Source organism: Corvus kubaryi, unplaced genomic scaffold (genome assembly GCF_017639235.1).
Source record: "Corvus kubaryi isolate FWS band 111438036 unplaced genomic scaffold, C.kubaryi_AGA036_p1.0 37392, whole genome shotgun sequence".
NCBI lineage: Eukaryota > Metazoa > Chordata > Aves > Passeriformes > Corvidae > Corvus > Corvus kubaryi.
Window position 1 is genome coordinate 3,461,264 of NW_024581131.1, and position 27,610 is coordinate 3,488,873.

At 41.2% G+C, this 27,610-nt stretch overlaps 1 protein-coding gene across 7 annotated transcripts in view; it reads right to left on the minus strand.

Moving 5' to 3' along the window:
- Window positions 1–27,610, minus strand: part of SERGEF (secretion regulating guanine nucleotide exchange factor) — a 142,090-nt gene that overhangs the window by 13,169 nt on the left and 101,311 nt on the right. The window contains exon 11 of one of the 7 annotated variants that reach the window (XR_006017820.1): window positions 270–373. The exons of the other annotated variants lie outside the window; for them this stretch is intronic. The gene's annotated coding sequence lies outside the window, so the exon portion shown is untranslated. The remainder of the gene's footprint in view (window positions 1–269; window positions 374–27,610) is intronic. 7 annotated transcript variants of the gene reach the window in all.

Consider the following 27,610-nt stretch of genomic DNA (forward strand, 5'->3'; position numbering starts at 1 on the left):
TAACATACAAACAAATGAACACTATACCAAGCAGTTCTCACTAACCTGCAACAGGAATATGAGAGAACCTCTATTTATTCCTTACACTGCTGGAAAATAGAACAACCAAATATGAAGACGACAGAGTCAACATTGAGATGTTTTCTTAAATAACTTTGAAACGTTTTTTTCTCTGGTTTTGTAATAACTTAAAGTCTGCTGAACACCAATCATGAAAATATTCCTTGTACAGTACAGCCAAGAGATCTTTACTCTTCAGGCTCACTTACTACAAGAACTGTAGTTCTGTTCATGGGTGAACCAAAATGCCATTCTCTTGATGCTGGAAAATGAACTCCATCTCAGCCAGACCCAGAATGGAGGCTTCTTAAATCTATTCAGGAATAGATGAAGCAAGAATAAGAATTTTAAGCATCAAATCAACCTAGCAGAAGTGATTAATGTTCCAAATTAATCTAAAGATTTAAAAACGCTTGCATGCCCTAAATAAGAACCGTATCATTTTTCTTTACATTTTCTTTTTTTTTTTTCTTGGGGGCTGGAGTGGGGAGGAGGTGCTTATCAGCATTTTAAAGCTCTGTAATAATTATTGACACAGAAAGGTTAAAAATAAAGACCATAATCTTTACTTTAAAATACTACAAAGGATACAAGAACCATCCAGGTCAAAGTATTTCAAGATGACCACAGCTACCCATGTGTCTTTTTTTTTTTTGTCCAAAAAACCACAATTAAAAAGGATTACAACACCAGTGGCAATACTACACTAGACATTTGTGTTTCCAAAATATGTCTAAGTACATATACAGACGTATTCTACCTATAACTACAAATGGTTGCTTAACAGATTTCATGCTTTCAGACCTTACATTTGTAGCACAACACGATTTCTATCTCTGCACACATCCCTGTGGAGATGCTCACCGTTGTTTTGGAGTACCTGAGTTTCGGGACGTGGGATTCAATTTGCCTAAGCCCAAAACATCCATGGTGTATGTACCTATGCATTCACGTAGCCATCCTTCACTGAGGAACCTAAATCATCTCACACTCAAGTGACAAACAGGCAGTTTCAGAGTGGGGTTCATCTCACCCAAGACAAGTATCTGAAGTCAAAAGAATCCTTCTACCACCCTTTAACCCATCTCTTCCTCTCCACTACCTACAGATATCTGACCAGCTCAGGCATAGTTTAAAGTTAAAGCAGACAGACCTTGCCCCAGCTGCCCAGCCTAATTTGCTTTACAAACTTGCTGTCAGGAGACATCAAGCTTTTTGAAAAATAAGATGCTTCCCAGGCAAAATCAGAAACCCACTGAGATTTCAACTGTCCCCTGAATCTTTAAACAATTTTGAACATACTCATGCAACCTGATCCTCCAAAATGTCATCTATGCACAGAAAGCTCAGAATATTGTGCACCTAACAAAACCTTCTATAGCAAGATGATGAGCTCTGCATTAGGAGGCCTTTCAGTAAGCACCACGATGTGCCTTCCTAGTTTTACTGCATCTTTAGTACTTAGTTCATTCAAATATACACCAAAGGGACTTCCTAATCAACTACCTGATGGATTGTTACCAATTTCTGCATGAGAATGCCTATTATTATGGAGGAAAAACATCACAATGGAGTAATTTCTTAGGAAATGGGAATTATTCTTATGTTTAAGTAGTAGCTATTGTTTAAAACACTTTAAAGCACTGTGTTGAAATATGGTTTGAATAATTTCGGTTGCTCTGATATTCAACACCTTCTCTCCTAGCCAGCATGGCTTGCTGAAAGGTTGCTCATGGAACTGTTTACTTTCCAGCATGAAAGGCTATCCTTTTCAGAAATTTCTTAGGAAATCCTTCTAATTAATTAGTCTACAGTTCCCACAGCACTTTCTTTTTTTTTAATTAGGTGTTGTGGATTTTTTGGCTTGGTTGGGGTTTTTTTATTTGTTTTAGAAAGCTCCCGAAGCTCTCTCAGGCAGAAATATTTCTTGCTCTCTCTGCAAGAGATGCTTTTGCTACTGAGCAATTTTTTTTGCTCTCCAGGGGACAATTAAACAATGACAACATTGTATTCAGCCCAAAGCATAATTCTATTTCTGAAGGTTTCATTTGACTAACATGATACTGACCACAACTTCCCCTCTGCAAGGCAATGTAAGTCAAGTTCAGCCTCCTGTCAGCATGCACTGGCTCGATCCAAGTCCCAGGAGGTGCAAAAACTACTTAGCTGGCAATGTGATTAGGTTACCAGTTCTCCTTCAGGCTGACTACATGGATGGATTCAAAGCTGCTTCTCCAACTGGTAACCAGCAAAGGTCTTAACAGGATTTAAGAAGCAAAGGCAAGCCTTGATGGGAAAGGCAAAGGGGACCAATTGCTTATCCTTGAAATGAGAAAAGAAGCCACAAGGAAAAAGGTTTGAGTGCAACTGAAAGCAAAACCCTGAGTCATGACTAATTCCTCCATTTCCAGCTGTTTCCGATACTGATGCTTTGCTCCTTTTAGCCATGTGACTTTAAACTTTCTCATTACAGAGGGAGAATTACCCTGCACAAAGCAAAATTATCATCCTCCTTCCTGAGCTCTGAGGGGATCTGGTCAGACCTTCCCGCTGACAAATGGCAGAAACCATCACAAGAAGCAGCAGACAGCAGGGGACTAAACCTGAGTGCTGCATTACTGGCTGAAGGCTACTCACTGACCATGCTCTTTCTACACTTTCCCACCTCATTTTAACTACTTTAGCTATTTTAGATTGTTATCTCTTTAGCCCAAGGGTCTACTACATGGTCTGACCTCACCTTGAGCCCATGGATGTCGTGTAATTAAAATAAATAATGAGAAACCTCTAAAAATCTCTGTTGTATTTAATCATCCATGGGGTTAGGTTCACGGTGCTCTGTAAATCTGGAACTTGAAAAAAGAAGTGAATAAAACCCTGAAGGTGTTATTTGGTTCATCTGTGTATTTAGAATACATTTGAAAAAATGAAGTCACATTTAACATGAGACATCATGCACTTAACTAACCTTTCTCAAATGGTGACTGATAAGAAACAAACCCATATTACTTTATTCAGTTATGAGAAGAACTTAAGGAAGGAATCATTAAGGCAAAGGTGACTTTTTTAGGCCTGCTTTAAAGAGTGATTTCCTGGGAAAATGCTTCTCAGTGATTTTTTTTTTCCATCTACAGTCCAGGAACATTTGACTATCCCAGGGAACATTTTAAAAATTCACAGTTTACAGCAGTAATTCACACAACATCCTTAAAGTAATGGCCATTCAGGACAGAGAAAAGAAAACACAGAGTGAAAGCAGAACTCAGTTAAGTAAGTTCAGTGCAGAGAAGCCACGCTGAAAGCCATCTGAGGGCTCCTGAATGCATATGGGATCTGTTGAGACAAAAAGCTATTCCTAGGTGTCAGCATTGATTTCCACATTCGTGCTGTACAGGCCCTGAGGATTAAGTTAAGCATTGAATTCCAGAGTCAGGAGAACAGCAGCATCCTGTGAGCGTGACATTTCTGCCTCTGTGGAGGGCTACGACTCACAGGGCTGTAAAAGGCAACTTAGTCCTTTTTTTATGGAGAAAATATCATGTATGAACTGAGATTATTTTTAGTTCATTTTGGTACTTATTTCTTCTCTTGCATTTTCTGTGTCCAGTGCCTCTTTTCCCCCAAGAAGATCTCTTTTGTCCGCTCTCCCTGTTGTCCTCATCCACGCAGCATTTCTGCAGACCTCTGCGTGAAGACAGCATTAGCTGCAAGGATGTCAGTGCAACAGAGAATCTGCTCTATACCTGCTCACCAGCAGTGTCTCTTTCAATCTTTCTCTGCCAATAAAGGATTTGGGGGGATTGCAGGAGGTTTACTTTCTGAGCAGGAGGCTAAGAGCTGCACCGTGTAACTATAGCGACAACTACTGTGAAAGCTCTCGATTTTTATTGACACGCCTCGCAACACCCCATGGAAAAAAGGATACAATTAGAGAAATAGAAAATTAACCATCCTAAAGGCCAAAGGAAAATATTGTGGTGATCTGCATCTTTATGCATTGTTTAAATACTTCCTCATGGTAATTTGCTTCTTTTACTGTATAGTGGTAACATTAAAATAGCATTTTAAAATTCACAGTTTGAATGGTGATTTAAGCCTCCACAACGCCAAAACAGAAGATACACCTGCAATCAGCTCAGAAAACACTGTAGCACATTGCTGTATTTGACAAAGATTCATCACTGGGAAAATGACACTACATAAACCAAGAGAAGAATAAGGTGCACACATTTTTTCATAGAGAGTAACAAACATTTGTATATGGTTATATTGAATTATTCATCTCTTACGGACAAGACAAAAGATGCATCTTTCTAAAAGGTATTTCTCTATCCAAAGGATATGCATTTAAAAGGATTTTCCTGTGCTCACAGCAGCTGAGAACTGTGTGAAAATGATGAGATGCTTTGTCCCAGTCTTAAGAGTTCTATGACTTGATAGACAAGTTTGACATTCCAAATCCAACAGAACAGTTTCAAGCTCGCAGCAAAATATGAATATGCTGCAGTCTGAAATTGCCTCAAATATCCTGGAAAGTTACCAAATCGCTTACGCTGAGCTTGAAAATGCCACCTCTAAATGTGCTTCCAAGGCCATGATCCACAGTGCTGGAAAATTGATCCCTGCTAATGGCCACCATTTATAGCCTTAACCTTTACTACATTGCTTCGGTTCTCTCCAACAGTTTAAACAACATTAATCAAAAACACATCCAAAGATTTTAACAATTACCACCAGACCGAGAACTAGACCTGCAAAAACCTCGACCTTATTGACGGAGGGGATTTGCATGGTCGCAGGAATTGCCAGTTTTGCAGTCAAGGAATGGGACCAAAACACTTTATCCCAGTTGCCAGGTCTCATTTCCTGCTCTGCTGTCATGATTTATTTCTCTAAAAAAGCACAATAATCACAACTACTTTTATTTTAATCATCATCCAAAACAAAAATATTTAATAGCAAGGTTTAGGGAAAATAGTGAGCTGTTAATATAGCTCTTCTCAATCTAATACTCTTGCAGTACACAATGCAATCCAGGCAGCCTGGAAAGGATGAAAATGATGTGTTGCTATGGAAACAGGAAGGCACATGTTTAGGTTGTTCATCCCTGAAGAGCTGCCCCACCAATATCTTTAAAGTCTGATAATAAAATTTTAATCAACGATTAGAAGAAAGTGAATTTCACCTCCTGTTGGACACCAGAATCTTGGTTTACATGCTGTCAAGCTCTTTTAATGTTCCCTGCATCCAACTATGCCCTACAACATTAAGAATGAATTTATGCACAAACAGAATGTCAACATGCACTCTTCTAGTTCAGCTACTTAAAATTATTATTTCACACAGCAATAGATACCAGCTTCCCAATTTAAAACCCTGTGTACGCAGGAAGGTGCTTTTTAATTTATTAATTGATATGCCATACCTCCCCCTTCAAAAAAAACAAACCATACCAACTCAACAGATCAGGTCTTTGGTTATTACTGGCTTAAGACCATCAACCAGGGATGCACCCATCCACAATGGGACAGCTAGCCCAGTGCCAGTGTTGTCACTCACCAGACACCCTAAACATCTACTATTTCCTAGAAATTATAGCTTCCATCTTACCATGACATACCTGCAGACAGATCTTTCAAAACACTGGGGCTGATGAAGTAAAAATGCATTTCCAGACAGCCAAACAGAAAACAGGCCAAGTTATTTGCTGGCAAAACTCCACTTATTTCACTATTATCATAGCAGAGCATCTGGCTCCAAACATGCAGCCATTAATTATCTGTACAGTTAACTATGTCAGTACACTTCCTTGTTATTATACTGGGAAATCAATAAGGCAGACTTGGTTAACACTATTACTAATCTATTAAATCATGCTTTATAAATAACTAAGTACAATGTTAAGACTACCAGTACAGTATTAAACAGTTAACAAGCTCTGTATTCTGGGTCACAAAACAGTAAAGCAAAGCTGAAAAGACAAGAAATCCATACTGTGAACAAACAGGTGCATTTTTTTTTTAATGTAGTTGTGGTTTAACTCGGCAGGCAGGGAAACACCACAAAGCCATTCCCTCACTGCCCCCCAGTGGGATGGGAAAGCGCACTGGAAAAAGGTAAAACTTGTGGGTTGAGATAAAGACAGCTTGATAGGACAAAAAGAGGAGGAAAGAACAATAATGATAGAAGAATACACAAAAACAAGTGATGCACAATGCAACTGCTCACCACCCTCCAGCTGATGCCCAGCCAGTCCCTGAGCAGCAGCAGCTCCCCTCCCAGGTTTTTGTTCAGAATGATTCCATATGGTATGGAATATCCTTGTGGCCAGTTTGGGTTGGCTGTCCTGGCCATGTCCCCTCCCAGTTCCTTGTGTCCCCTCTCCCAGCCTACTCACAACAACTAAACCAACATTTTTCTCATCTGAAATCCAAAACACAGCACTTCACCAGCTACTAGAAGAAAATTCACTATCCCAGCTGAAACCAGGACAAGAGTCATACATTATGAATTATCTTAAAATTTTAATCAATTGCCATTCATATACAATATTCCTTTGTTTCAGTATTCCTGGTAGAAGGACTCCAGTGGTCCATTCAGACAAGTCATTCAGGAAGAAAACCAACTCTCAGACCTACCAACCATAAATCTTTACTTCACTGAGATCTTGAATCAGAATACTAGAAGTGCCAATGTCAGAAGAGATATGAGTGACAGAAGGAACAATATGTCCTTTAGAGAGGCCAGACTTATCCGGTTTCAGCTTCAGAGATATTGAGTAGGGGTGATTTTCCACACTCTGCTCCCAGAACACACCAGCACTTTCAAGAATATGGCAGTCTCTCTATCCTCTGTTATATTTAGGATTGAAGTTTTCTAAAAAAACCCTGACACTAATCTCCTGATCAACTGTACAAGACTTTTAAGGTGTTGGTTATTTTTAAATAAACTTGAAATACACTGATTTCCTCCAACAACACTCCCATTTCCTTTTCCTGGCTTTGTAATTAACATGAAGACATAATAACTGCAGGTACAGCCCTCCCCCAAACCAGGATCCCACTGTGTAAGCATTACGCAGTAGCTATATTTTTTCTTCCCCTAAGGTATCCACTGTGATATTTTAAAAGATTTATTTGCTTACAGCTAAACAGATGATATTTACTCACATTACAAAACTCCTGTCATACAACTCCAGCATTATTTAACCACCTTCTCTTAGGAGACATACCGAGGACAGCAGGTCAGGACAGCCACACACTGTCTGGAAAGGCTCGCACAAAGTACACGCAAATTGTCCCTTCTGCAACCACGCAAAAATAACCTGAACAAAATCATTACCCAGTTTCATCAGCAGCATAATATACAACCAAATTTCTGAGTATTTTCCTAAAAAAGTACGTTCATTTACCCCTTCAGCAACAAAACCCAGGATCTCAGCAATACAGCAGTTCCCCTTGGCTCAGAAGGTCAATATGACAGTGCTTCATTGCTGTTACTTTTTAAGGGCCTGGCTGCTGTCTGGGCATCTGCACTGGCTACCAAACTATTTCTAAATGTCCTTCCATCCAGGCATCTGTCTCTCCAAAATTTTGGAGACAAACAGCTTACGGGAAAGTGAGAATGACATAGTGACATTTGGAGTACAGTGCCCCCAAGCCTCCCTTCCTCATGAAGGTTCATTTTAGTCATGACACTTTAGCTAATTCATATGACTTTTATTGCCTAAAAGCCAATGTGGCCTCACTACTCTCCTTTTTTCCATGTCTGTATTTTAAACCCAACTTATTGTTCAGAACTTTTCATGGATCCCAGGCAAGGACAGCTTCAGGACATGGAATAATTTAGTCTGGGCCTCCAGAGATCGTCTGCTTAATGTCTCTCCTTGAGTGCCTACCACTACAACTACTCCCATGCCTTGAAATTTCTGCACTGCTATCTTACACTTTGCACCAGGCACAGTATCCAGAGAGACTGCTGGATGCAACTGGGTACTTTGAGGCAGTTTAAGGTTTGCTCATCTCAACCAAATTTCCCATTTTTCCAAACTTGTAGGATCTTGCTTTTCCTCCACTGGCACTTCTCTCCAGACAATAATCCTCATTCTTTTCTGAGAAACTCAATGTCACTCTACAAAAAAATCCTGTGTAGTAGCCAGCTCCAAAACTGCGTAATTTCCAAAAAGAGTTGGATTTTCAGGTCTTTTTTTCTTTACTTTAAAAAGCACACATAAAGCTAATTTCTGCAGATGGAGTAAAATGTACCACGTGAATGAGGCAGATTGGCTTTCTCATTGGACACTGAGGGGTTGCTATGATTCAGACGTTATGCTTTAATATTTAAATTTCCACAAGCTGCAGATATGCTGATATAAGAACAAACGTCAGAAGGCTGATCTATTCTGAGATCCATCTCACAAAAAGGTCGACAACACACTCTGAAATCAGGTTCTGTTTCTGTCTATTGGAATTTGACAGATTTCAGTCACTTGAGTAAGAAAAGATTGCCAAAGAGGAATCCAACACTATGGTGCAGCTTTCAAACACTCATGAGGAGACACTATACTGTCATTTCCTTTGTCCTTAATGGAAGATGTAAGAAATTGTAAATGGCTTTATTTATATACGTTGAGCCCCTTGGTCCTCATTTTTATTTCCAAAGTCCTCTTTTTACATAGATTCACATTTATCTACTGCTTGAATTTTGCAATAGTACCATACCACTTGACCCCACAGGAAATTTACTCTGCAGTATTATTTTTGCCTTCTCTAAAATTCGGCAGACCTGTCAAACTGGGAGATTTCACAAGCTCCCTTATAGCTCTGGGCATCAGAACCACAAGGCCTCAAGGTGTTTGGGTTTGGTTTGGTTTTGGGGGTGGTTATTTTTCCTTTCTTTCTTGATGACAGAAACCTTTATGCTGATTCCAGCCTTAAATACTGCACCCTGAGCAGTGCGACAACTGGGGAAAACAAGATCTACAGTGTCAGCCACTTACATGTGTTCTCACGTAGTCACCATCTGTTTGGTAGTCCCAGAAGTCAGCAGCTCATATCACAAAAAAGCACTGTCATATTAAACACCCTGCTGACACAGAGACCATGGAGTGAGGGACTGAGCTTGCTGGCTGCTGAGCCATCAGGTTATGGTCTCAAAATGTAGCACCACAGAACCACTAAATTATAGTCCTTCAAGGTCTTGTCATCCTCCTCTTTCTCCCACCTACAGACTTCACATTGATGATGAAATTGCTGCAGCTCACATTGTGTAAGTTTGCTAAATAATTGTAATTTTACAAACTTGCAAGTCCGCAAATGTCTCTTACCGCAAGATACGTTGAGAGGACAATAAAAACCACTGAAACAAAGGTTACAAAGGTTACAGTCCTTGTCAAAATAAGCCATTTGTCCGTCATTCAATAAAGTGCCTAAGGGTTAAGTGAGTTAAACAGGGCTGGGGAATCATTTTGAAAGGCTGAAAGGATTGTCTCCAGGGCTCCTACGGAGGAACAATCCAAAACTCTGCTGGATGGTAGGAAGCCTAAGCACAGGTGAGTGGGGAAGCTCTGGCCTTGGTATTTCATCCATTTTCAAGGGCTTAAACAACACACTGAGCACTCATGACCATGTTGCTTAAGCTCTAATACTGAGAGAAAAAAAAATCTTCATGTCCAACCTGATAGCATGATGATTTTTTGCCTTTTCTTTTATACCTTTTTATAACTTCTGTATTCTTAGTGGTTTTTAGCCTACATTCTTAGACTTATTTGTCAAGCTAGGAGACTAAACATCTTAGAAGCCTCATAGTTAGGGATCAGAAAGCCCCAGACCCCAAGGTCCTCTCCAGAACACATTCTGTAAACTAAGATAGAACCATCCAGGGGAAGGTCCCTTGGGGATGGAGGCTCACTCGAGCCTCTCATTGGCGAATCTTTGATAGATTTGCTAATTAGTAAAACCTATAATGTTAGGCCAGATCTATTGTGGGGTGTATTGCAGTGGGCATTTTCAGTGCATTCGACCTGGACGTGTGCACCTAAGGATCCTTAAAATAAATACCAAGGTAAAATCCCTTTTTCTCTTCTAACCATGTTTGATTCTTGATTTTAAGATCAGGAAAAGGCATCAAACCTATCATTACATGATCATAACATGTGGTCCTAGTGAAGGACTTGGGACTGTGACCTGCAAAACACAATAAGAAAAATTTCTGTCATCTCCAACAGGAAAAGGAACAAGCTCAAAAGGGATGACCTGCTCATTCTTACGTATAAACACACATATACAAAACATATAAGTATAGGCTTAAATCAAAATATGGACATATCAAACTCCTTGGTATAACATCTTATTTGCCTTAAAAGAAACTAGAAATTCTTCACTTCTATGTTATTTTGTGAGATTTTAGGCTAAATCTTATTGTGTCAATGTGTTTCCCAGGAACAAGAGATCCTGACAACCTCCAGCTTCATGCTTGGGTTGATCTTGCCAGCAGAGATGATGATGATGTAGCATTTGCATTCCATAATTCCCTTCAGCAGATAAGTAGATTTCTGTTCTTACAGAAATACTGCAATTACTTTTATGCTATGTATACATACGCATTTTTTCGAAGGCTGGTTCTGAAACACTTAAATCTGCTCATAAATGTAGACTGAAATTTTTTCTAGGCTCGCAGTTCCTTTTCTAGCAACTACTATTTGAAAGCTGAATTGTGGAGTCTCCTTTTTCCCTTCTCCCTTTCCAGCCCCATAAAGAGAGTGTGGCAGAGGACTTTGCTCTTGGAGGTATTACTGAATGTAATTGTTTCAGTAACAAGAAGCTTGTTTCCCAAAAAGAGTAGCCCAGCAACAGAAGTGTCGGCACGGAGACACAAGCAGAGAATCCTGGAAAAGCCTCCAAGATTGTTCTGCCAAATTACACACTTTGATCACTGAGCTCTCAGCTCCCAAGATGACCATGACAGCAAACACTTCATGCAGTCCCAATCTATTGCAACCTAAAGATCACATCAGAACAGTACTAAGAGTATTTCTCTTTTGGCAGTACCAAAAGGGCCCCTGATGGGAATACCAGACACTGGCCTGCCCTATGTTTCCAACACCCTGTTATTCAATACATTGAGTAACAATGGCAAAGCTGATAATTAGTAATTGAGAATCCACTTCCTTGTTAATACAGCAAGAAAGCCACTGCACTTCACACTGACACAAGGGCTGGGCTGCCAAGGGGCTCAGGCCAGGTGGAGCCCACGAGAGGAACTGGGTCATGTTCCTCCAGAAGGCAGCCCTTTGACACAAGGTCTGGCACTGCCTCAGGCACTGGCCTGCCCTCCACACACTGCTGCATTCCCCTAAGGTAAACCCAGCCTTGTTCTTGGAACTGCTTTCTGAGCTACACAGAGAAACACCATCAGAGACTGCCAAACCCAAAGGAGATGAGGCCACCCAAGGGTAGGCAGACAGCCGTGGACACTGCAGGGTTAGGGGCAGAGCAGCGACACACTTAGACCTCCCTGGCTGGAGAGAGACACTCACAGGACTGACTGTGAGCAAGAAGCAGTTTAACAGTGCAGTACCAGCTCAGAGCAGCAGCAGCAGATGAGCAGCCTTCCTTCACACCGCAGGGGATCAGAGATAATTCAGAAAACTGAGACAAATTCAATTTAATACAGCAAATTAAAGGGAAACCAAGAGGAAAAAAATGGGTCAATCTGGTATGCACGTGGCATTCCCATTGACAAAACAAGCAGACAACAAGATTTTTACATTTCAGAGGTCTCCAGAAATGAGCAGCACCCAGAACCTCAGCAGATGGCCTTGAAAAACGGCCTGTTCACTTCAGAATCCCAGTGGGAGCTGAGCCCTTTCAAAATAACTGGAACAGTCTCTAGCTATCAAGCAACCACCAGCAAAGGAGGTGAATTTGGTTTCACAGCATTTCCTCTGGTTCATTCCAAGTTTTCCCCGCTCATTTGTGTTTTTCCAATTAAAATACCATTCTTATTTTCCTAACTGGTCCCCCAGTTAGCAGCAGGGGACAAAAAGAGTAGAAACAAAAGCTCTCAGTAATACAGTCTCAGAAATGCATCCGAAGGTGCAGCTCCAGGCCTCTGACACAGCAGCACGGAACAAGCGGCTGCTTCCCCTGACGTTCCAAGGACAGGGGGGTACATTGGGCTGTGCATTTGTATTCCCTGCCACCACCTCGGCCTGGCCTTTCTCCTTGCTCCCCCAAGCACAGACATCATCTCATCATTGGAGAGATGACCTGTGAGCAAACTGCATTGCAGCCTGCACTGCCTGGGCACGGAGCCCAAGGTGAGGGAAACAACACGGAGCAAAGCTACTCGGACACCAGACATGTTCAGCTCTTGACATGCCTGGCTGTCAAGACACACACTCTGCTGCTCTAAGGAGGCACCAGCAGATGATAATGCTGCTGCAGCCTCCAGAAACACCCTTTGTCTCTGCTGTGTATGTAGTGCCAGAGTGAAAGCTCATTTTCACTTTCAAAAAAAAAAAAAAGAAGGAAGAGAAACAGATGTATTCATAGCAAAATATTTTCCTGTGCCCACTGCAAATCTGGTATCTCCCACTGACCACGAATACAGAAAAGAAAGTATCTGGGAGAGAGAAAATAAGTCTTTGCTAACAGTCTAATTTTCATTTGGAAATGAAGGGAGCCCTCGTTGAGAAAAAGACTGAGGAGATAAAAATCAGAGGTGGTGAAAGCGCATTCATAAAGGGCATGAGGAAAAGGGGGGAGGAAATCAATCACAGGAACAGGCAAGATCAAATGGCAGCATACCAGTAGCATCCGTATTTCCTTGGGAAAAAAAGCTGCAGGATGAAGAGGCAGCACAGCACCATGCTGTGAGGAGTGCTGCTCTCCTCACCCACTGCATAGAGAGAGTTGTTCTTTCTCCATAGCAACAAGATACTTAAAAGCCAATCTGGAGACTGAAGACAGGCTCAAAAACAAAACACAACATGTATCGATTTATTATCTCTATTTTAAGCCTCAGCTGGGAAGTACACAGGATAGCATTTGTTTAGCCTGAGGAAGCATCTTCATGGAAAGCTCTCTCCTCCCTTTATACCTCCCTGCCTCAGAAGCGACCCTCAGTGTGAAGCAAACTGTGGCACTTTACACGTCCCCTGCTCTTAGCTAATGCCAAAGGCATCAGGCACAAACACAGCCCGAGGTGCTCGGAGCTGAAGCCTATCCACTGCTGCCTTTTGCAGGGACTGCAGGGAGGCATCCATACCTCCAAACTCTTCTCACAGGACTCTGGGAGCGGGGAGGAAGGAGAAGGAGTTGCAGCCTTTTGCTGCAAAAACAAACAAACAAAAAAAAACCCCAATAAACATAATAATAAACAAACAAAACTCCCAAACTTGCTGTTTAGTAGTTACCAGCTCAAGTCACTGATTGCAAGGACTCAGGATATGCTCGCATCTTGTCCTTGAAGTCTGCCTATACCTTGGCTTGGAAACAGCTCTGCTCAGGCACCTGAATGACTTCAATAAAGCCATTATGCTGACTGCACTGGCAGGGCTCTGGTAACATCACAGACCTCACCTCCTCCTCAAAGGCACTGACAGAGCCTGCACAGCACATTCTAGAATGCACCAGGATTATCTAAGAAGCCCTTCAAGTTTTGGGTGAATGGAGTGTGCTGAAAAAGCTGCAGAGCAGCTGGGGTTTCAGTCCTGGCCTTGCTTCAGCTTAGCTGCTGGGGTGAGCTTCCCCTACTCCCCCCTTCCTGCAAAGGATGAGCACGCAGCAGCATCAGAGCTATCCAGAATGAACACAGCTGAACACAACAGTGAGCAGCACTGTGTGTGCTCAGCCAGGAGTGCTTCACAAACAGTGGGGCACACAGGGGTAGTGCAAACAAGGCCACCCTGGAGCAGCCGCTGTCCCTCGGGGCATGATGGCACTGCAGGCTGCCAAGGACAGGGCAGTGCGGAGAGGTAAAGTGTATACACAGCACCTAAGCAAGGAGGTTTTTGCCAGTGGAAAAACAAGAACATGCTGAGGGTTTGGAAGTGCAAGCTAAGAGTCTTAACTGGAAAACTGGTAGGAATTGGGCATGAGGTGGCAAACAGAGCAAATGCAGAAAGCCGTTGATGGTGTACAAGCATGCCAAAAATACAGTCCAGTGTGCCAATTTTGTTTGTTCTAAAGTCTCCTTCACCGCAAAATATTACTGTTTGAAGGACCACAGAACATTCAGGAGGAAGGAAAAGCCTAGTTTATCCAAAGATGCATTTCCAGTGTCTGCCATGGAAGCCATCATTTGAATTTCACATTAGTATTAAACATAGTTCTAGTTTAGATTCACCCATGAGTCATAAGTTTAAAAAAAAAAAAAAGCACTGTACTCAGCAACTTTGCCTTGGCTCAGCACTATTGTCTTACAGACTTCATCTGTACATCTGCTAAATCAAGAACTCCAGAAAAAAATCCAATCCACATACACTAAACATCCATCTGTCTATTTCTCCTACAGCTAATGTATATTTTAGATCTAAAATAAAGAAACTTCCAATCGGCCAGTCCTTAACCACTATATTTATTATGGGTCTTGATTTTTCATTTCCTCTTGAAACATTTTATTCAAGAACAAAATACTCATTTTCAAGCCACTGAGTCAATATACTGTTACTTTTGAAAAAAAATTACTTTATCTTACTACAAAATATTTCTAAAAGAGCTGCATGGAAAGAATAAGAGTAATATTCATCTGCATAGATTATGAAGTAGAAGGAAAAGCATGAATCAGCTTGTCCTCATAAAAACATTTGCTAACCAAAGTCTGTTTCCTACACAATTAGTTACAAGTGCAGAAATATTTCTTTTAATAAGTGGTTTCGAAGGTTGCCAGGAGCAAAGCTCTGTGGAATGCATACAAAGTTGTTATGGTTTTTCCTGCATAGGTTACCTTACTGAACTCAAAATGGAAGTACCCAAAGAGCTTTTTAGGAGCTGAGGGAGCAACACAGCTAAAATATATGAAATATATGGCACTTTTTCTTCCCCCTCCCCCCAACCAGAATGGAAAAAATAACAATATTTATGAGTCTTTAGCTCAGAGCTTACAGCAGCTCCAGAAAAGCACTGCTTCCTATGCAACCAAGTTTTACCCCAGCTTTGGCTTCAGCCTCAGCCAGCCCCAGGTCCCTCCCACCAGCGAGCCAGGTTGGGGGTGGCACTGTGACCAGACATGGCATTTTGCATCGAGCCCTCTCAAAGCTGATGTCACTCCCGCATGAATTTCCAGCACAGAACAAAAAAGTCACAAGGCACAGGCTGTAAATCACAAGGGCTTAGTTGTTCCATCTTAGGAAGTTAATTATCCTGATGATGTTATCTTAATTAAATGGTAGCTAATCTAAGTTTATATTTAAGCCTGAAATGTGAATATATTTTAAAAACTCTTGATGATAGCAAATCTGAAGAGACAGAGGAAGGAAAGGAAAAATACCAGAGAAAGTAGGGTTGCTTGAATTGCACAAGCAACCATATTTCTAAATAGAGGCAATTATAGCTCAGGTTTCTTCCTTTAGGGTTGTCTAGGTGAATCAGATTTCGAAGGGGGAAATGTGAGGGTCTCCAAGCAAAAGTTGAAACCAGATACGCGAACTATAAATGATAAAATTGGCAGTCTGAGAAAAAAACCCCAGCATCTGAAGTCAGAGGTTAGCAGAGAATCTTTGAAGAGTCCTGCTGTGTGATTAGTTATTTACACTTTTCTAGCTCACTGAAAACAGTGGTGGTCTTGTAAAAAATTTACAGCTATCTAGCAAGGTGCCATGCATACAAGCCAGCAGCCACTTGAGAGAGTTTATGGGCAATGATAACCTTTCCAAAGAAGGAAGAAAGAAAGAAAAAAAAAATAAAGGTAGACATTTAAGAAATTGTTCCTTTTTTCTTCAAGGACAAGGGAAATTTAATGTGGCCAGCAGAGAAAAAGCAAAAACCAGGAATTATAGCTGTAATTGAACAGAGAGGACTCTACTAAAGGCTGATACCAACATCTCAGCATCTGAACAGTGAGAGACACTAGATGTCCTAATCCTTCAATCCATACTCCTCCAACACCATTCCTATTCATTTTCTACCCAAATCCCCTCAAATTGAGACATCTTTTGTCCTTTATATCTGAAGGATTTAGCTAAAGCAATTACCCTCAGATATTACCACAAGGAAAGGTAAAACATAACCATCTTTCCCTTTTCCAGGCTGATTTCTACCTGAACACTTAATTTTGCAACCAACAGGCTCAACTTTGGCTCCCCTCTTACAGGCAGATGGGCTGTTCACAGTCTCCTTTCCTTCTGAGCAGAGCTGGAAGACCCCATACCCTCACATGCCTATCAGTAATCTGCACTGAGTTTTACAAGGTCACATCCTGCATCACTCTAAATTGAATTCCAGCCTTCCAATCAGGGAAGCAAATGCACATATAACCTTTGCAAGCAATTAAGTGTACTGCCCTTGCTAACTTTGGTGATTTCTCTGGTACTTGAATCTCAAGAATTTAGTAATTACTTCTGCTGGCCTTTGTTCTGCCGTGAGGTTGAGACAGCGAGTTTCACTTTCAATGTGTGTCAGAATTGGTTATCAAGAAAGAAGTCCCTTTTACAGAGAGATTCAATAAAAACAATCATGCTCCTGCTTTTCTCTTTCAGCAGTGCTGAAAAACCTTTACAAAAGTAAGATCTGGCTTCTGTGACCTCCACACTCGTTGATCCTTTTGTCAATCTTGTTTGCTAGCTTCCGTATTCCCATTTTAGACAGGTCTGAGTTTGCCTTTGGATATTAAGGAATTTATGGAAAGTATTTCTTTACATTCAAGGACTATGTCCAAGTGGAAAATTTGATCTTTGAATCTAGACAAAAATAATTCTACAATGCTCTGGAACACCTTATCAACACACACCACCATAATGAGGCCCACAGACAGAGGACAAGATAATAAGGGACAGCTGTTTGCCTTGGTACAAACTGTTTTAAATCTGAGCTAGAAAAAGTTAGGCTTTACACTGAAGTACCCAAAGAAGTGCACTTAACCCTTATACAAATACTCCAACTAAAGTCAGCAACTAAGGGTTTGCAAAAACAAGTATCATTTCAAAATTAAAACCAGAAAAGGGAGATTCAAAATCATGTAATCTCTTTATGGGCCATGTAAGATATTACCTTACTGTTAAATTACATTAGTCCATGAAGCTAACTGGAACAGTAAGGAAGAAAAGCTGTTGTCCGCCAGGTGTATTATACTAGTAAGCACGCCACACTGGGAGTGCAAAACATGCAATTTATAAAACAGAAGGACAAATCTCTTCATCTTCACTAGTCTCTTTGAAAACAGAAATACCATAACTAAACACAGGAAAGGGAATTGGAATGCAGGATGCTACAAATGCTTATAACAAGTCCACCTCCATGAGGAAGTGTGATGGAGAGATATGACTTGTGTTGAGCCACATATGTGCATGAAAGGCAGTACACAAAGAAATGCCTGATTTGAGTTCAGGATTAGCTGCAGCCAGAGTCAAATGAGCATTTAAAAGACTAATACGTTATTCCTGGGGAGACTCAATAAAGGATTACAGCTTTAGGACACACCCCTCCTGCCCTCTGAAATCAGGTATCTCCATTGCCCATTATTAACTCTTATAACCCAAAACTGAGGGATTCCCAGAGCTGTTAGTCACTTCTGGGAAAAATGACCTGATGAAAGAATAAAACAAGCCAAATGCAGCTTGTAAATAGGGAGCTATTTGTGATGTTAGTGTTGCCACATTCTGTTTTCTTGTTATTCTCATCCAGCCAAAGACATTATCTCCAATAAAGGAGGAGTATTTGGTTTTGGGGATACAGCAACATGCAGTCATCTTAGATAAGTATTTGAGATCTGTAAAAACCTTGGAGCTTCTTCGAGAAGCTTGCACTGGGTTCTTGGACCATTAGCTTGCTGGATGAACACAACTGAAGCTGTACAAGAAGGTGCAGCACAAGAGAGAAAAGGCCAGTCCCAGTCAAATGGTGATGATCAATATGCTGTGGCTGCTAACCTCCCAAGAGAAAGATGTGTGGAAGAGTAGGAAATGCTGCTAAGTCTCAGATACAGCTAAAATATTTAGGTTCACATAAAGAAAATCAGTGGCAAGACTGAGTGCAATTACAGAGCACTCACTGTTAATGCCCTGCAAGCATTAACTTGGAATATTTCATTATTACCACTATGTGCTGCCTCTCAGACACTGAGCTTTTGTGAATTCAAGGACATGTTGCTTATTCCAGCTGACTTCAAGGCAATTCTCATCTCTCCCTCTTTTCTCCTCCAAACACTTGCAGGACAGAGTGAAAGGCAACACTGAGTTAAATCTTCATAAGTTTTGTTGTCTGGGTTCTTCATGAAAATTGCATGGAACCCGTAACACAGGCATTTGAAAGTGTGCTGCAGCCCCAGTTTAAAAACTAAAAGCATGGGAGAGGACAAAGCTGTAACTGTTACATATTGAAACACAATAACGAATATCTAAAATCCAAAATGAGCATAGAGTCATTGGGCTCCCACATCAGCGACACACCATGGGTTTGGCCTACCTAAAGTTCGCAAATGGATTTCTTACAGATTTCAAACCTGTCTGTAGAGATGCAGAGATGCTCACAAGTGGTCACCACAAGGAGACAGTTTAATAGTGTAGTCTCATTTTTCATGGTATATTTTGCTCCTGCCACCCTACAATTTTAACACCTAAAAATCTACAGTCATTTTAGGTAACAGTCTGAGCTCCTCCTTGGTCTTCCTTCCTTTGGTTCTCTTACCATTCTGCCTAAGTTCCCATGATGAAGTAAGCTCTGCCTTGAGCTTTGGGAACACAAGATCAGAGCTGTCACCATTCTGGTCTCACCACTGAGCACCACTGGCTGCAATCCAGCCCTCCGGGAGCAGTCAGCATGTGGCTTGTGTGTTCCTACCTGCCTAAGAAGGGTGACATCCCTGTGCCTGCAGTTTTCCCGGAGAGAAATCCACTAATAGCAGCACTAAACTATCAAAACATGTAGCTTTGGCCAGGAACTTCAACAAAGGAAAAGGGAGCAGAAATAGAAGTTCTTTCTAAAACATATCATTTAGAGCATGGAGAAGGGGGTTTTGGAGTTTTTTTTCTTTAGTTTTAAAATAAAGGTTAACAACTTATTTTGGAGTGTTAAGAAGACAGATCGTAGCAGAAATGCCAATTAAAAAAAAAAACAACAAACAAAACATGATAAATCTGACTTACCTCCCACAAACACAAAGCACACTGTCATTAAGCTATCCCTCTATGCACAGGAATTGAAGTCAAGCCCAGTCTCTCTCCTTTCTTCACACAGGATTAGGTGATAAGTTATCCAGAAACAATCCAAAAGAGCTCCAAAACTACTCCTTACATGGCAGATAGTTTTGAAGGCTCCATTCTGTCATTGATTTTGGCAGTTGTGAACATAATCTGTCCCACTTTTCCATATCACTTTTCTTTACAGTACTCCAACTTTGAGGGGGTGCAGCTCTCCTAACATCGTAACAAACCTTGGAAGTTAAGGCACTATGCCAAGGCCTACATCTTTACCATTTCTACAGATTCCCCAGGATGATGATATTAAGAAAAAAAAGCCTCATAAGCAGTCCAAAATTACAGACAGCTTCCAACTGAATAACTATTAAAAAAAGAACTGACATCAAAAGTTACTCAACAGGAGGGAGCTGTATCTAGTGACATGCTGCAGTTGCAGTGAAGAGGAGGAAGTAACTAAACTTCTGCTATCCTTGGTGCTGACTCACCACATTCTGGCTGCAGGATACGACATCCTGAAAGATGCTCGAGTTTCTAGAGATGTCCCTAATGCAGTCAAGTGTCTCACTGCACAAATACATCGCCTAGAACTGAGACAAAAATTTGAGTTCTCAAGTCCTTAAGATTGTGGCTGATATCCTGCAGGGTGTCAAGACTGCTATTTGGAGAAGAGTGGAAAATAACAGACATGAAACGGGGCTTTCTGTTGTTAAGGACCAATTCTGGTTGTATCAAGACTGAGCTACAGAATATGATGAATTTGTCCAACTTCCTCGTCTTCTGTCTTCCCTGGACTGATTACTAAGATCCTTCTCCTTCACCCCAAACCAGCAATAAAACACTTCTCAGCAAACAAACAGCCAGAGGCCTGGGTAACAGAGGCAGCAGCTGGGGACAGGAGGGACATGTGCCCCTTGCTGCTATGTTCCAGCATTGCTCCAAGCCAGAGGCATCAAGGGGTGACAGGGACCTTGTGTTGCAAGGAAGATCTCAACTCAGGTTATACAGAGAAAAGACAATCAGGAACAAAAGAGTATTCATTTATAATGAAGCCAAATGAATGCTTAAAGAAAAAACACAAAAAAAGAAAACCACATATCCTAGATCTCACAAATTTGAGCCTTCTTTATGTGTATGTACACATCTGTATTTGTAAGTTACATGCACACATAGAGATATATTCATAAACAGGCTAAATATATTCCCCCAAAGAAGATTTGACATTTCCAGCCTTAATCCTGTCACCCAGAACAGACCAATTTGCACAATCTTCAAGGCCAACTGCTGGGTTCATCTGCTGAAACTAACTTCACATGATACATTTATTTGCTGGGAGGACAATACTGTTTTGACTCAAACTTACCCTGATTAGCCCTATGCCAGTGAGAGTCATTGCTCTGTTTGTTCAAATTAGTATGCCTCCTAAATTATGGAGAGAAGGTCACTTTACAGACCCTGGAGTGGGAAGAAGCTCTGGACAAAAATAGGATTGGCACTGTCATGATATTTATCAGCCAGGTTCAGATCAGTTTCATCTTTAATGTCTCTGATATATTTTGCTATCTAAGTACTTGATTACCAAGGTAAAGCTTATTTAATCCACCTGAAAAAAAAATTATAAATACTACAGATCATCAGATGACTTTAGAAACAAAGCAATATACAAATCTCACCCTTTCCACTACAAAGTTTATTCTTATTCATAATAAGCTATCCACAGACATCATATACACAGAAATAATCATATTTCACTAGAGAGCTCTCTATACAGTCAGCATCCACAGAGTGATTGACAGAGAAGCACGGGCTATTATTCCCATTTTGGAGAGCAGATGTAAATTAGAGTTTGACATTAGATACGTATCAGTATTGTAAAAGTAGAGAAAAAATAAACCATGTAAGAGATCAATAATTACAACAAGCCAGACAGCAGGAAAAATGCTTCCTACCAAGGCTCCTGCTCATCCATATGTTTATAGGAGGGTAAGAGTTACCTCATGCACCTTTCCTCACAAGACCCTTTTTTTGTATTACACAGTCAGAGATTATTCGCACAGAAAACACAAGAAGTAACATTGGGAGTGTCAGAGCCTACAGGCAAGAGCAGATTTGTCAAAATATCACAGCAGCCTTTTCTGCCACAAAGCCGACGTGGGGATTCACCCACCCCATCTGCTGCACAATTCCAGGATGAGGGGTCAGCATTGAGCCAAAACTGAGGGGGAGAGAAGGGATGACACAGTCCTCACTCTGTAGTCTTTAACAGCTCTGCCTTCTACTTGCAGACACAAAACCTGAAGGTGGGGGCTAAGAAAGAAAAGGAAGAACATGAGGATTTCCCTACACACTCTTTTTTTCTCACTTTAAGGAGAATGCTTGAGAATGAAATGAATTCCTAATAGCTGCATCCAACACCACTGCTCCTACGGACCCAGGGCCCATCCAGAGACTGCTGCTCTCTGGCTGGAAGGGCCAGCAAGGCCACTGAGGTTCTGCTGAGCTGCCTTCCAGGGGGTGCACTGTTTCCTGGAACAGTATCCTTAGATGCAGACAGTGGTGGTATTATATGCTTCCTGAAATGCTGCTTCTCCATGCAGCTAAAAGCATTAAGATCCTTGAAGAGAGGAGTGTTTGCAGACCATAATGTTTGCAAGCTGTCCAGGAAATGAGTCTTTCCTATGAAAAAAAACAGCGTTCAAACTAAAAGCCAAGATGTTCAGGCTATCTCCCTAAGTCATCTGATTTCTTACAAATGTTACCTACCCTTACCTCCCACTGACCTCTCATTCTACAAATGTAGTTACAATGCTGAGTGCTTTATACACATCTAAAGTGTTTCAGAAACAAGTGTCTGTCTCATTCTTCACCCTCTAATTAAAAAAGAGGGTTTCTAGTTCCGTACCACTGTTTTGAAAATCATAACACGGAACATGGCATATAGTGCAGTAAGAAGAAATCTTCTGGTGTTCAAGTAATGAGCACAAAACCTAAGCTATTTCAGCCTAAGTGAATTTTTCTGCAGTTTGTAAAACCATAGTATGAAAAATACCGATATCAAAAGGGAGGGCTGAGCCTCCCTAACATTTTCATGTATTTAATTTTGGATGATAAGAACATCCCTAGGAAAATCTCATTCAGTAATGAAATCTAAAATGAAAAATGACCACCCAGAAGTAAAAGTCGTCATACACAATTAATGAATTCATTCAGCCAGCCAATAAATCAAACAGCAAACCAGACTCTCTTAATCATGCAGAGAAACATTTTTCAGTGCTTCTTTTACTGTACTTTGCTCAAGGCCTACATTACCAATTGGTTGTTTCTTTAATTCTTAACCATTTACAATATAATGTTATTTTAAATTTAAGTGTCATCCAAGAACACTGTGTAAGAACATCCTATTCTTTCCAGGTTTCTAATCCTCAAAGAAATTAATATCAGAAAATTTACTTTATGGGTTGAAAAAGCCTGTGAGTATTCACCAAGTTATTAGTGCACAGATAGCTATAACTTTCCAGAAAGCATCCTAGCTCTTCCCTTTTTGGGTAAAACTTCACACAAACAGATATCAGACATGAAGAAAGTAATCACTGCCTGAAGCTTTCACGCTCTCTTTCCATCAGGGATTCAAGGGGTTTACCCTTGGGATACAGACAAGAATAACTTCTTAAAGTTTTGTCAAAGGCGTTTTGAAAATTTTCACTTACTATTCAATTTTTCTGTGCAACAATGGACTAAATTAAACAGTAACTCTGTAAAAGCTCAAAGCAAGACACTATTGAGAAAAGAAAGAGCAGCTTCACTGAAGCCTGAAAAACCACATCAAACTTCTTTGCCTTTCAGTTGCACGTGTCTTTTTTCCCCAAAGCTCATCTACAAACTTCCAATAGTTCTCTCATCTCCCTCCAGATTTCCCAAAAAATTTAGGAACAACCAGATCATGCTTCTGTTGAACTTTGCAAATGCATGCTTCAATGCAGGAGCTACATGTGCTCTTCACAGAAACCCATCATCAAATTTATGCGAAAGAGGCAGAAGCCAAGACTGTGCTCCTACTAAGACTGGATTCTCTGCAAGCTGCAAACAATGGTCACACTCAAAACTTTTGAAATCAAAGAGGCCACTGAAGGACAAAGCTGCCTGACAGTCCCTGATATTCTCACTTCTACCACACTCTTTCATGCTGAAATCATGTTTATTGGTTTGCTTTTTACCCTTTGGATACGACTTCCACACACCTGTGACCTAAACTAGCAGCAACTGAGCACAAAGGACTGTGCTGATTCTCCAGGCTCTTTCCAACAGCAGGGTCTAGATTTTGCCAACTTCTACTGCCAGCTTGGTACTGACAGGTCACACAAATTTCTCTCTTCCAGATTTCCATTTTCTCAAGGAGGGCAGTGAAGACAGCCCCAACAAGGTGACTCATCAGCAAAACCCTGCCTCCAATTACTATTATTGCAGCTATGATTCCTGAGTGAGCCTATTAATCGAAGTCTCTGCACAGTAGAGACCTTTAATTTTACAGAAATCCTTTCAAGTCACCTTCAAATCTGGCAATAAAACCAATTTTCCTCCTCCCAAATAGTTCTAACATTAGCCAAGACCTGCCCTGTGTGCAACAAAATGCACAGGAACTCTCTCAGTTGTAACTGATACACCATTTCTCAGCCAAATTTTCACAAGGTGGTTTCCACCTGCACACATGAGACTGCTGTGATCAGGTCTTTAGCCCACACTCACCCAACATTCATCAGCACTCCATGACAGCACCTACAAACCCAAGCAGGAACATGGACCCTAATTCAAACTTCCCCTGGGAGGAGGGTGAACAGCAGCTTGGAGAGTTGTGCCTGGCTGCTGCTAGCTCTTCTTGGCCCTGCAGATCAGCAGAGCAGTAGGCAGGAGAGTAGGAAGAGCCCACTAAAGGACACAGTACTACTTTTGTACAAAAAAAAAAAAAACCCCACCCAAAAAGACCTAACATCCTCAATTCACCTGGCCCTGTACCAGAACAGTAGGAATTAAAGTGATGAAACATGATGAAATAGAACAGAGGGCGGGGGGAGGCGGGGGGTATGCAAGGAGAGAAACCTCCAACAATGATAATTTTATTAAACACTTTATGTTAAGCAAGTCAGAAAGCTTGCTGCACCATTAGAGACTGCCCTGTAAATTTTGAATTTCTTAGCTTAGACACAGCAAAATCAAGTTCTGAGGGTCCTCTCAGGACACTTGACTTTGCTGGGAGGGCACAGTCTGCTGCCCTTTGCAGCTCACCTGTTTCTTACACAGGCTGCCTCCTTCAGGCGATACACCAAGGAGTGACAGGCAACACCAGAAACACTTCTTTGCAGGCATTGCTTTGCCCTAAGAAGAGTCAGAGCCTAAACGAAGAACAGAGATACATTTTGTACCTTCCAGCTAGCATATTAATTTTGCAGGTCCTGTCACGCTACTAACAATGCTCAGAATCCCTTGCTTATGCCACCCAGTGGGGCTGTGCAGTCCTCTCTCTTCTGGGAATCCATCCCCTGTGGCCACACCACAGTGGGAAGGGATAGGTCCTGGGCATACCAGTACACACAGACAGTCCCTACACAAAAGAGCCGAAAAAGCAGCAAAAATGGGAGAGACACAGGGACAAAAATTATCTGTGACTTGACATCAAACTCATTCCTGACATTCCTGCTGAACTGCTACTGGGTAACACGGGCAGATTTCCATGCCTCCGTTTTCTTCATTGCTCAAATGTGTGTGCATGAATATAAAGCAAGAGGGGAAAAAAAGGCTATTGAAGTATGAACTGGCTTTGGACATACCCAGTGTGAAAATCCTGTGTTTTCCACCTCTGGATTACAAACACATTCTTCAAGTAAATTTTGGAGCTACTTGTTTTGGGAAGTCCTTGAGCTGAAAGAGGCCTGGGATTTTCAGAGTGATGACAATTGTGTTTTTTCACTCCTAGGTTTTTGGCTGGAAATATATCTAGAATACAGAAAGCCAGGATTTTCCTTTTGATCAGCACACAGTCAGACCAAATCACATGGCTGCTCCTGCACTTCTCCAGGCCAAGGCCAGTCCAGAAATTACCCACAGAACCCTTATTTTGGAAAGATTAGATTAAAAGCTTAGAGATGATGAATATTTATCCTTTCCCTTGAAGCTCTGATGGAGATCATGCATCATCATCCCCATTTTTCAAACGAGAAAGGGGAGGGACACGTGATGGAGGACATTTACCTCATGTCAGCTAAAACATCAGTGACAGCAGCAGGAGCAGGATCTACTTCTCCCATATCTGAGCCTACTGGTTGTCCAAGTGTTGATTAAATAATCAGAATAGACACATAGCATTGTCACAGAATCACTGGTGACTTTCCCACCAGACCTTCCACTGTCATGCTGTCAGATGCCGCAGCTCATGTCTCCCCTCCAGGCTCATGCCCCCACAACAAGCACAAAATAAATGCTGGAGCAAGGCACTGTAAAACATTGCACAGTGTTTTACAGACCTGTGATACCTGCACCAAACATGAGGTCACAGGAGGGAAAGAGAGCCAGCTCAATGTTTTGGCACAAAGTGGTTTTTCATTCAGTCATGCTGAGAAAACACAAGGAAATACAGAAAAGCAAGAGTTTTCAAAAATCAATTAAAATAAATTAGCTCATAATGGAGTGAAAAAAGTCTCCCTCTAAATAGGAAACCATCATTAAATGCTAGAAGCAGAAGGATGGTCCCAGTTATCTTTGAGTGCAAGTTATCCACTTTATGGTATTTAAGGACTAGAGCATAGCACACCAGATATGGGACAGGCCAGTAATCTATGAGTGAAGACAGAGAGGCCGAACTGCAGTGTTCCAAACTCCTAAGAAGAAAAACTTTGAGTATCTGTGGATTTCTCTCCTTGCATGCCTAATAAATGAGCTCCTGGCCTGGTGTGCTCTGCTCACCTGAGCTGACCCACAAGTGTGCAGTGAACAGGCTGTGAACTGTCATGAAATTCCAGCTCCCACAGTGAGCACAGTGGACAGAAGCACCAAAGGATTAAGTTTGTATTTGATGCTATTGTCAAGCTATCTTTTGCAAAAACAGGTTAATGAGAAAATAACCCACAAAAACACTGGTCTTTTCTTTAGAAAGGAAAGTGCAGGCCAGTGTATTCATACTAAAGGATATCCTTTAGAAGCACATTAAACTGCACTGATGATGGAACACAAACAAAAGCTCCCTCAAGTTTCTTAGAGTGTTGCTGAAAATAACTCCCCTGTATTGATCCCATTGGAAGTCTTTTTGTACTTTTCCCATGGCTCTTTCTTGGTTATCTGAGGTGTGCAGTGCTTATTTGCAATACAGAAACACACCTTCTATGTAGAAAAATACAGAAGTTAGAAATCAAATTACTTACCAGTTTATTAACTTTTTTATATTAGAGGATGATTCATAACAAACTTGCAATCTCACAAAAATAAAAAGGGCCAAGGACAGTCTGATTTTGCAATTTTTTGCCAGTGATCAATGTTTAGCTTACTTTCTTTTTAAACATGATATCAAAGTGATATTATGCAAGGACTTTTAAGCACTTTAAAAACTCTGCTAGATGATATTTCATCATGGTCCTAACCAGACCATGAAAATTAAACACAATTTGCTAGAAGGGATGTAAAATAAGGGAAAGTTTAAGGGCATCTCTCCCCCATGTCCTACACCCATATCTGAGCTTCACAGTGCACTGCAGGGCAGGAATGGGCAAATGAGCACCAGCACAGGCATGTAATTCACACAGCATTAAGCAGCCCCAGGGGGAGATATCTGCTTAGTTCCAAAGCAGGAGAACTGGGCATCCCAGTGCATCTCACCAGGGCTCATTAGGGCTCATTAACTCCTGGAGATAGCTCCAGCAACTGTACTTCTCACATACTGTGACACACTGATACCCATGCAGCTACAGCCAGGAGTGGAGACCACTTGCTTCCTGCTAAGCATTCTTTTTCCAGGGCAAAAAAACCAGCTTTAGGGCCAAAGTTGCTGTTTTTCAGCTGTTTATATGGTGTGAAGACACACTGCTCCACGACTAGAGCTTATGGGGACTTTACCACACTGGTAATTAACAGCAGGGTGGTTTATACAGGCACAAACTGGCAAGAGGCATTTCCCAAGTTTGCTCTGAAAGAGAATTTCAAGGAGACCAAAGA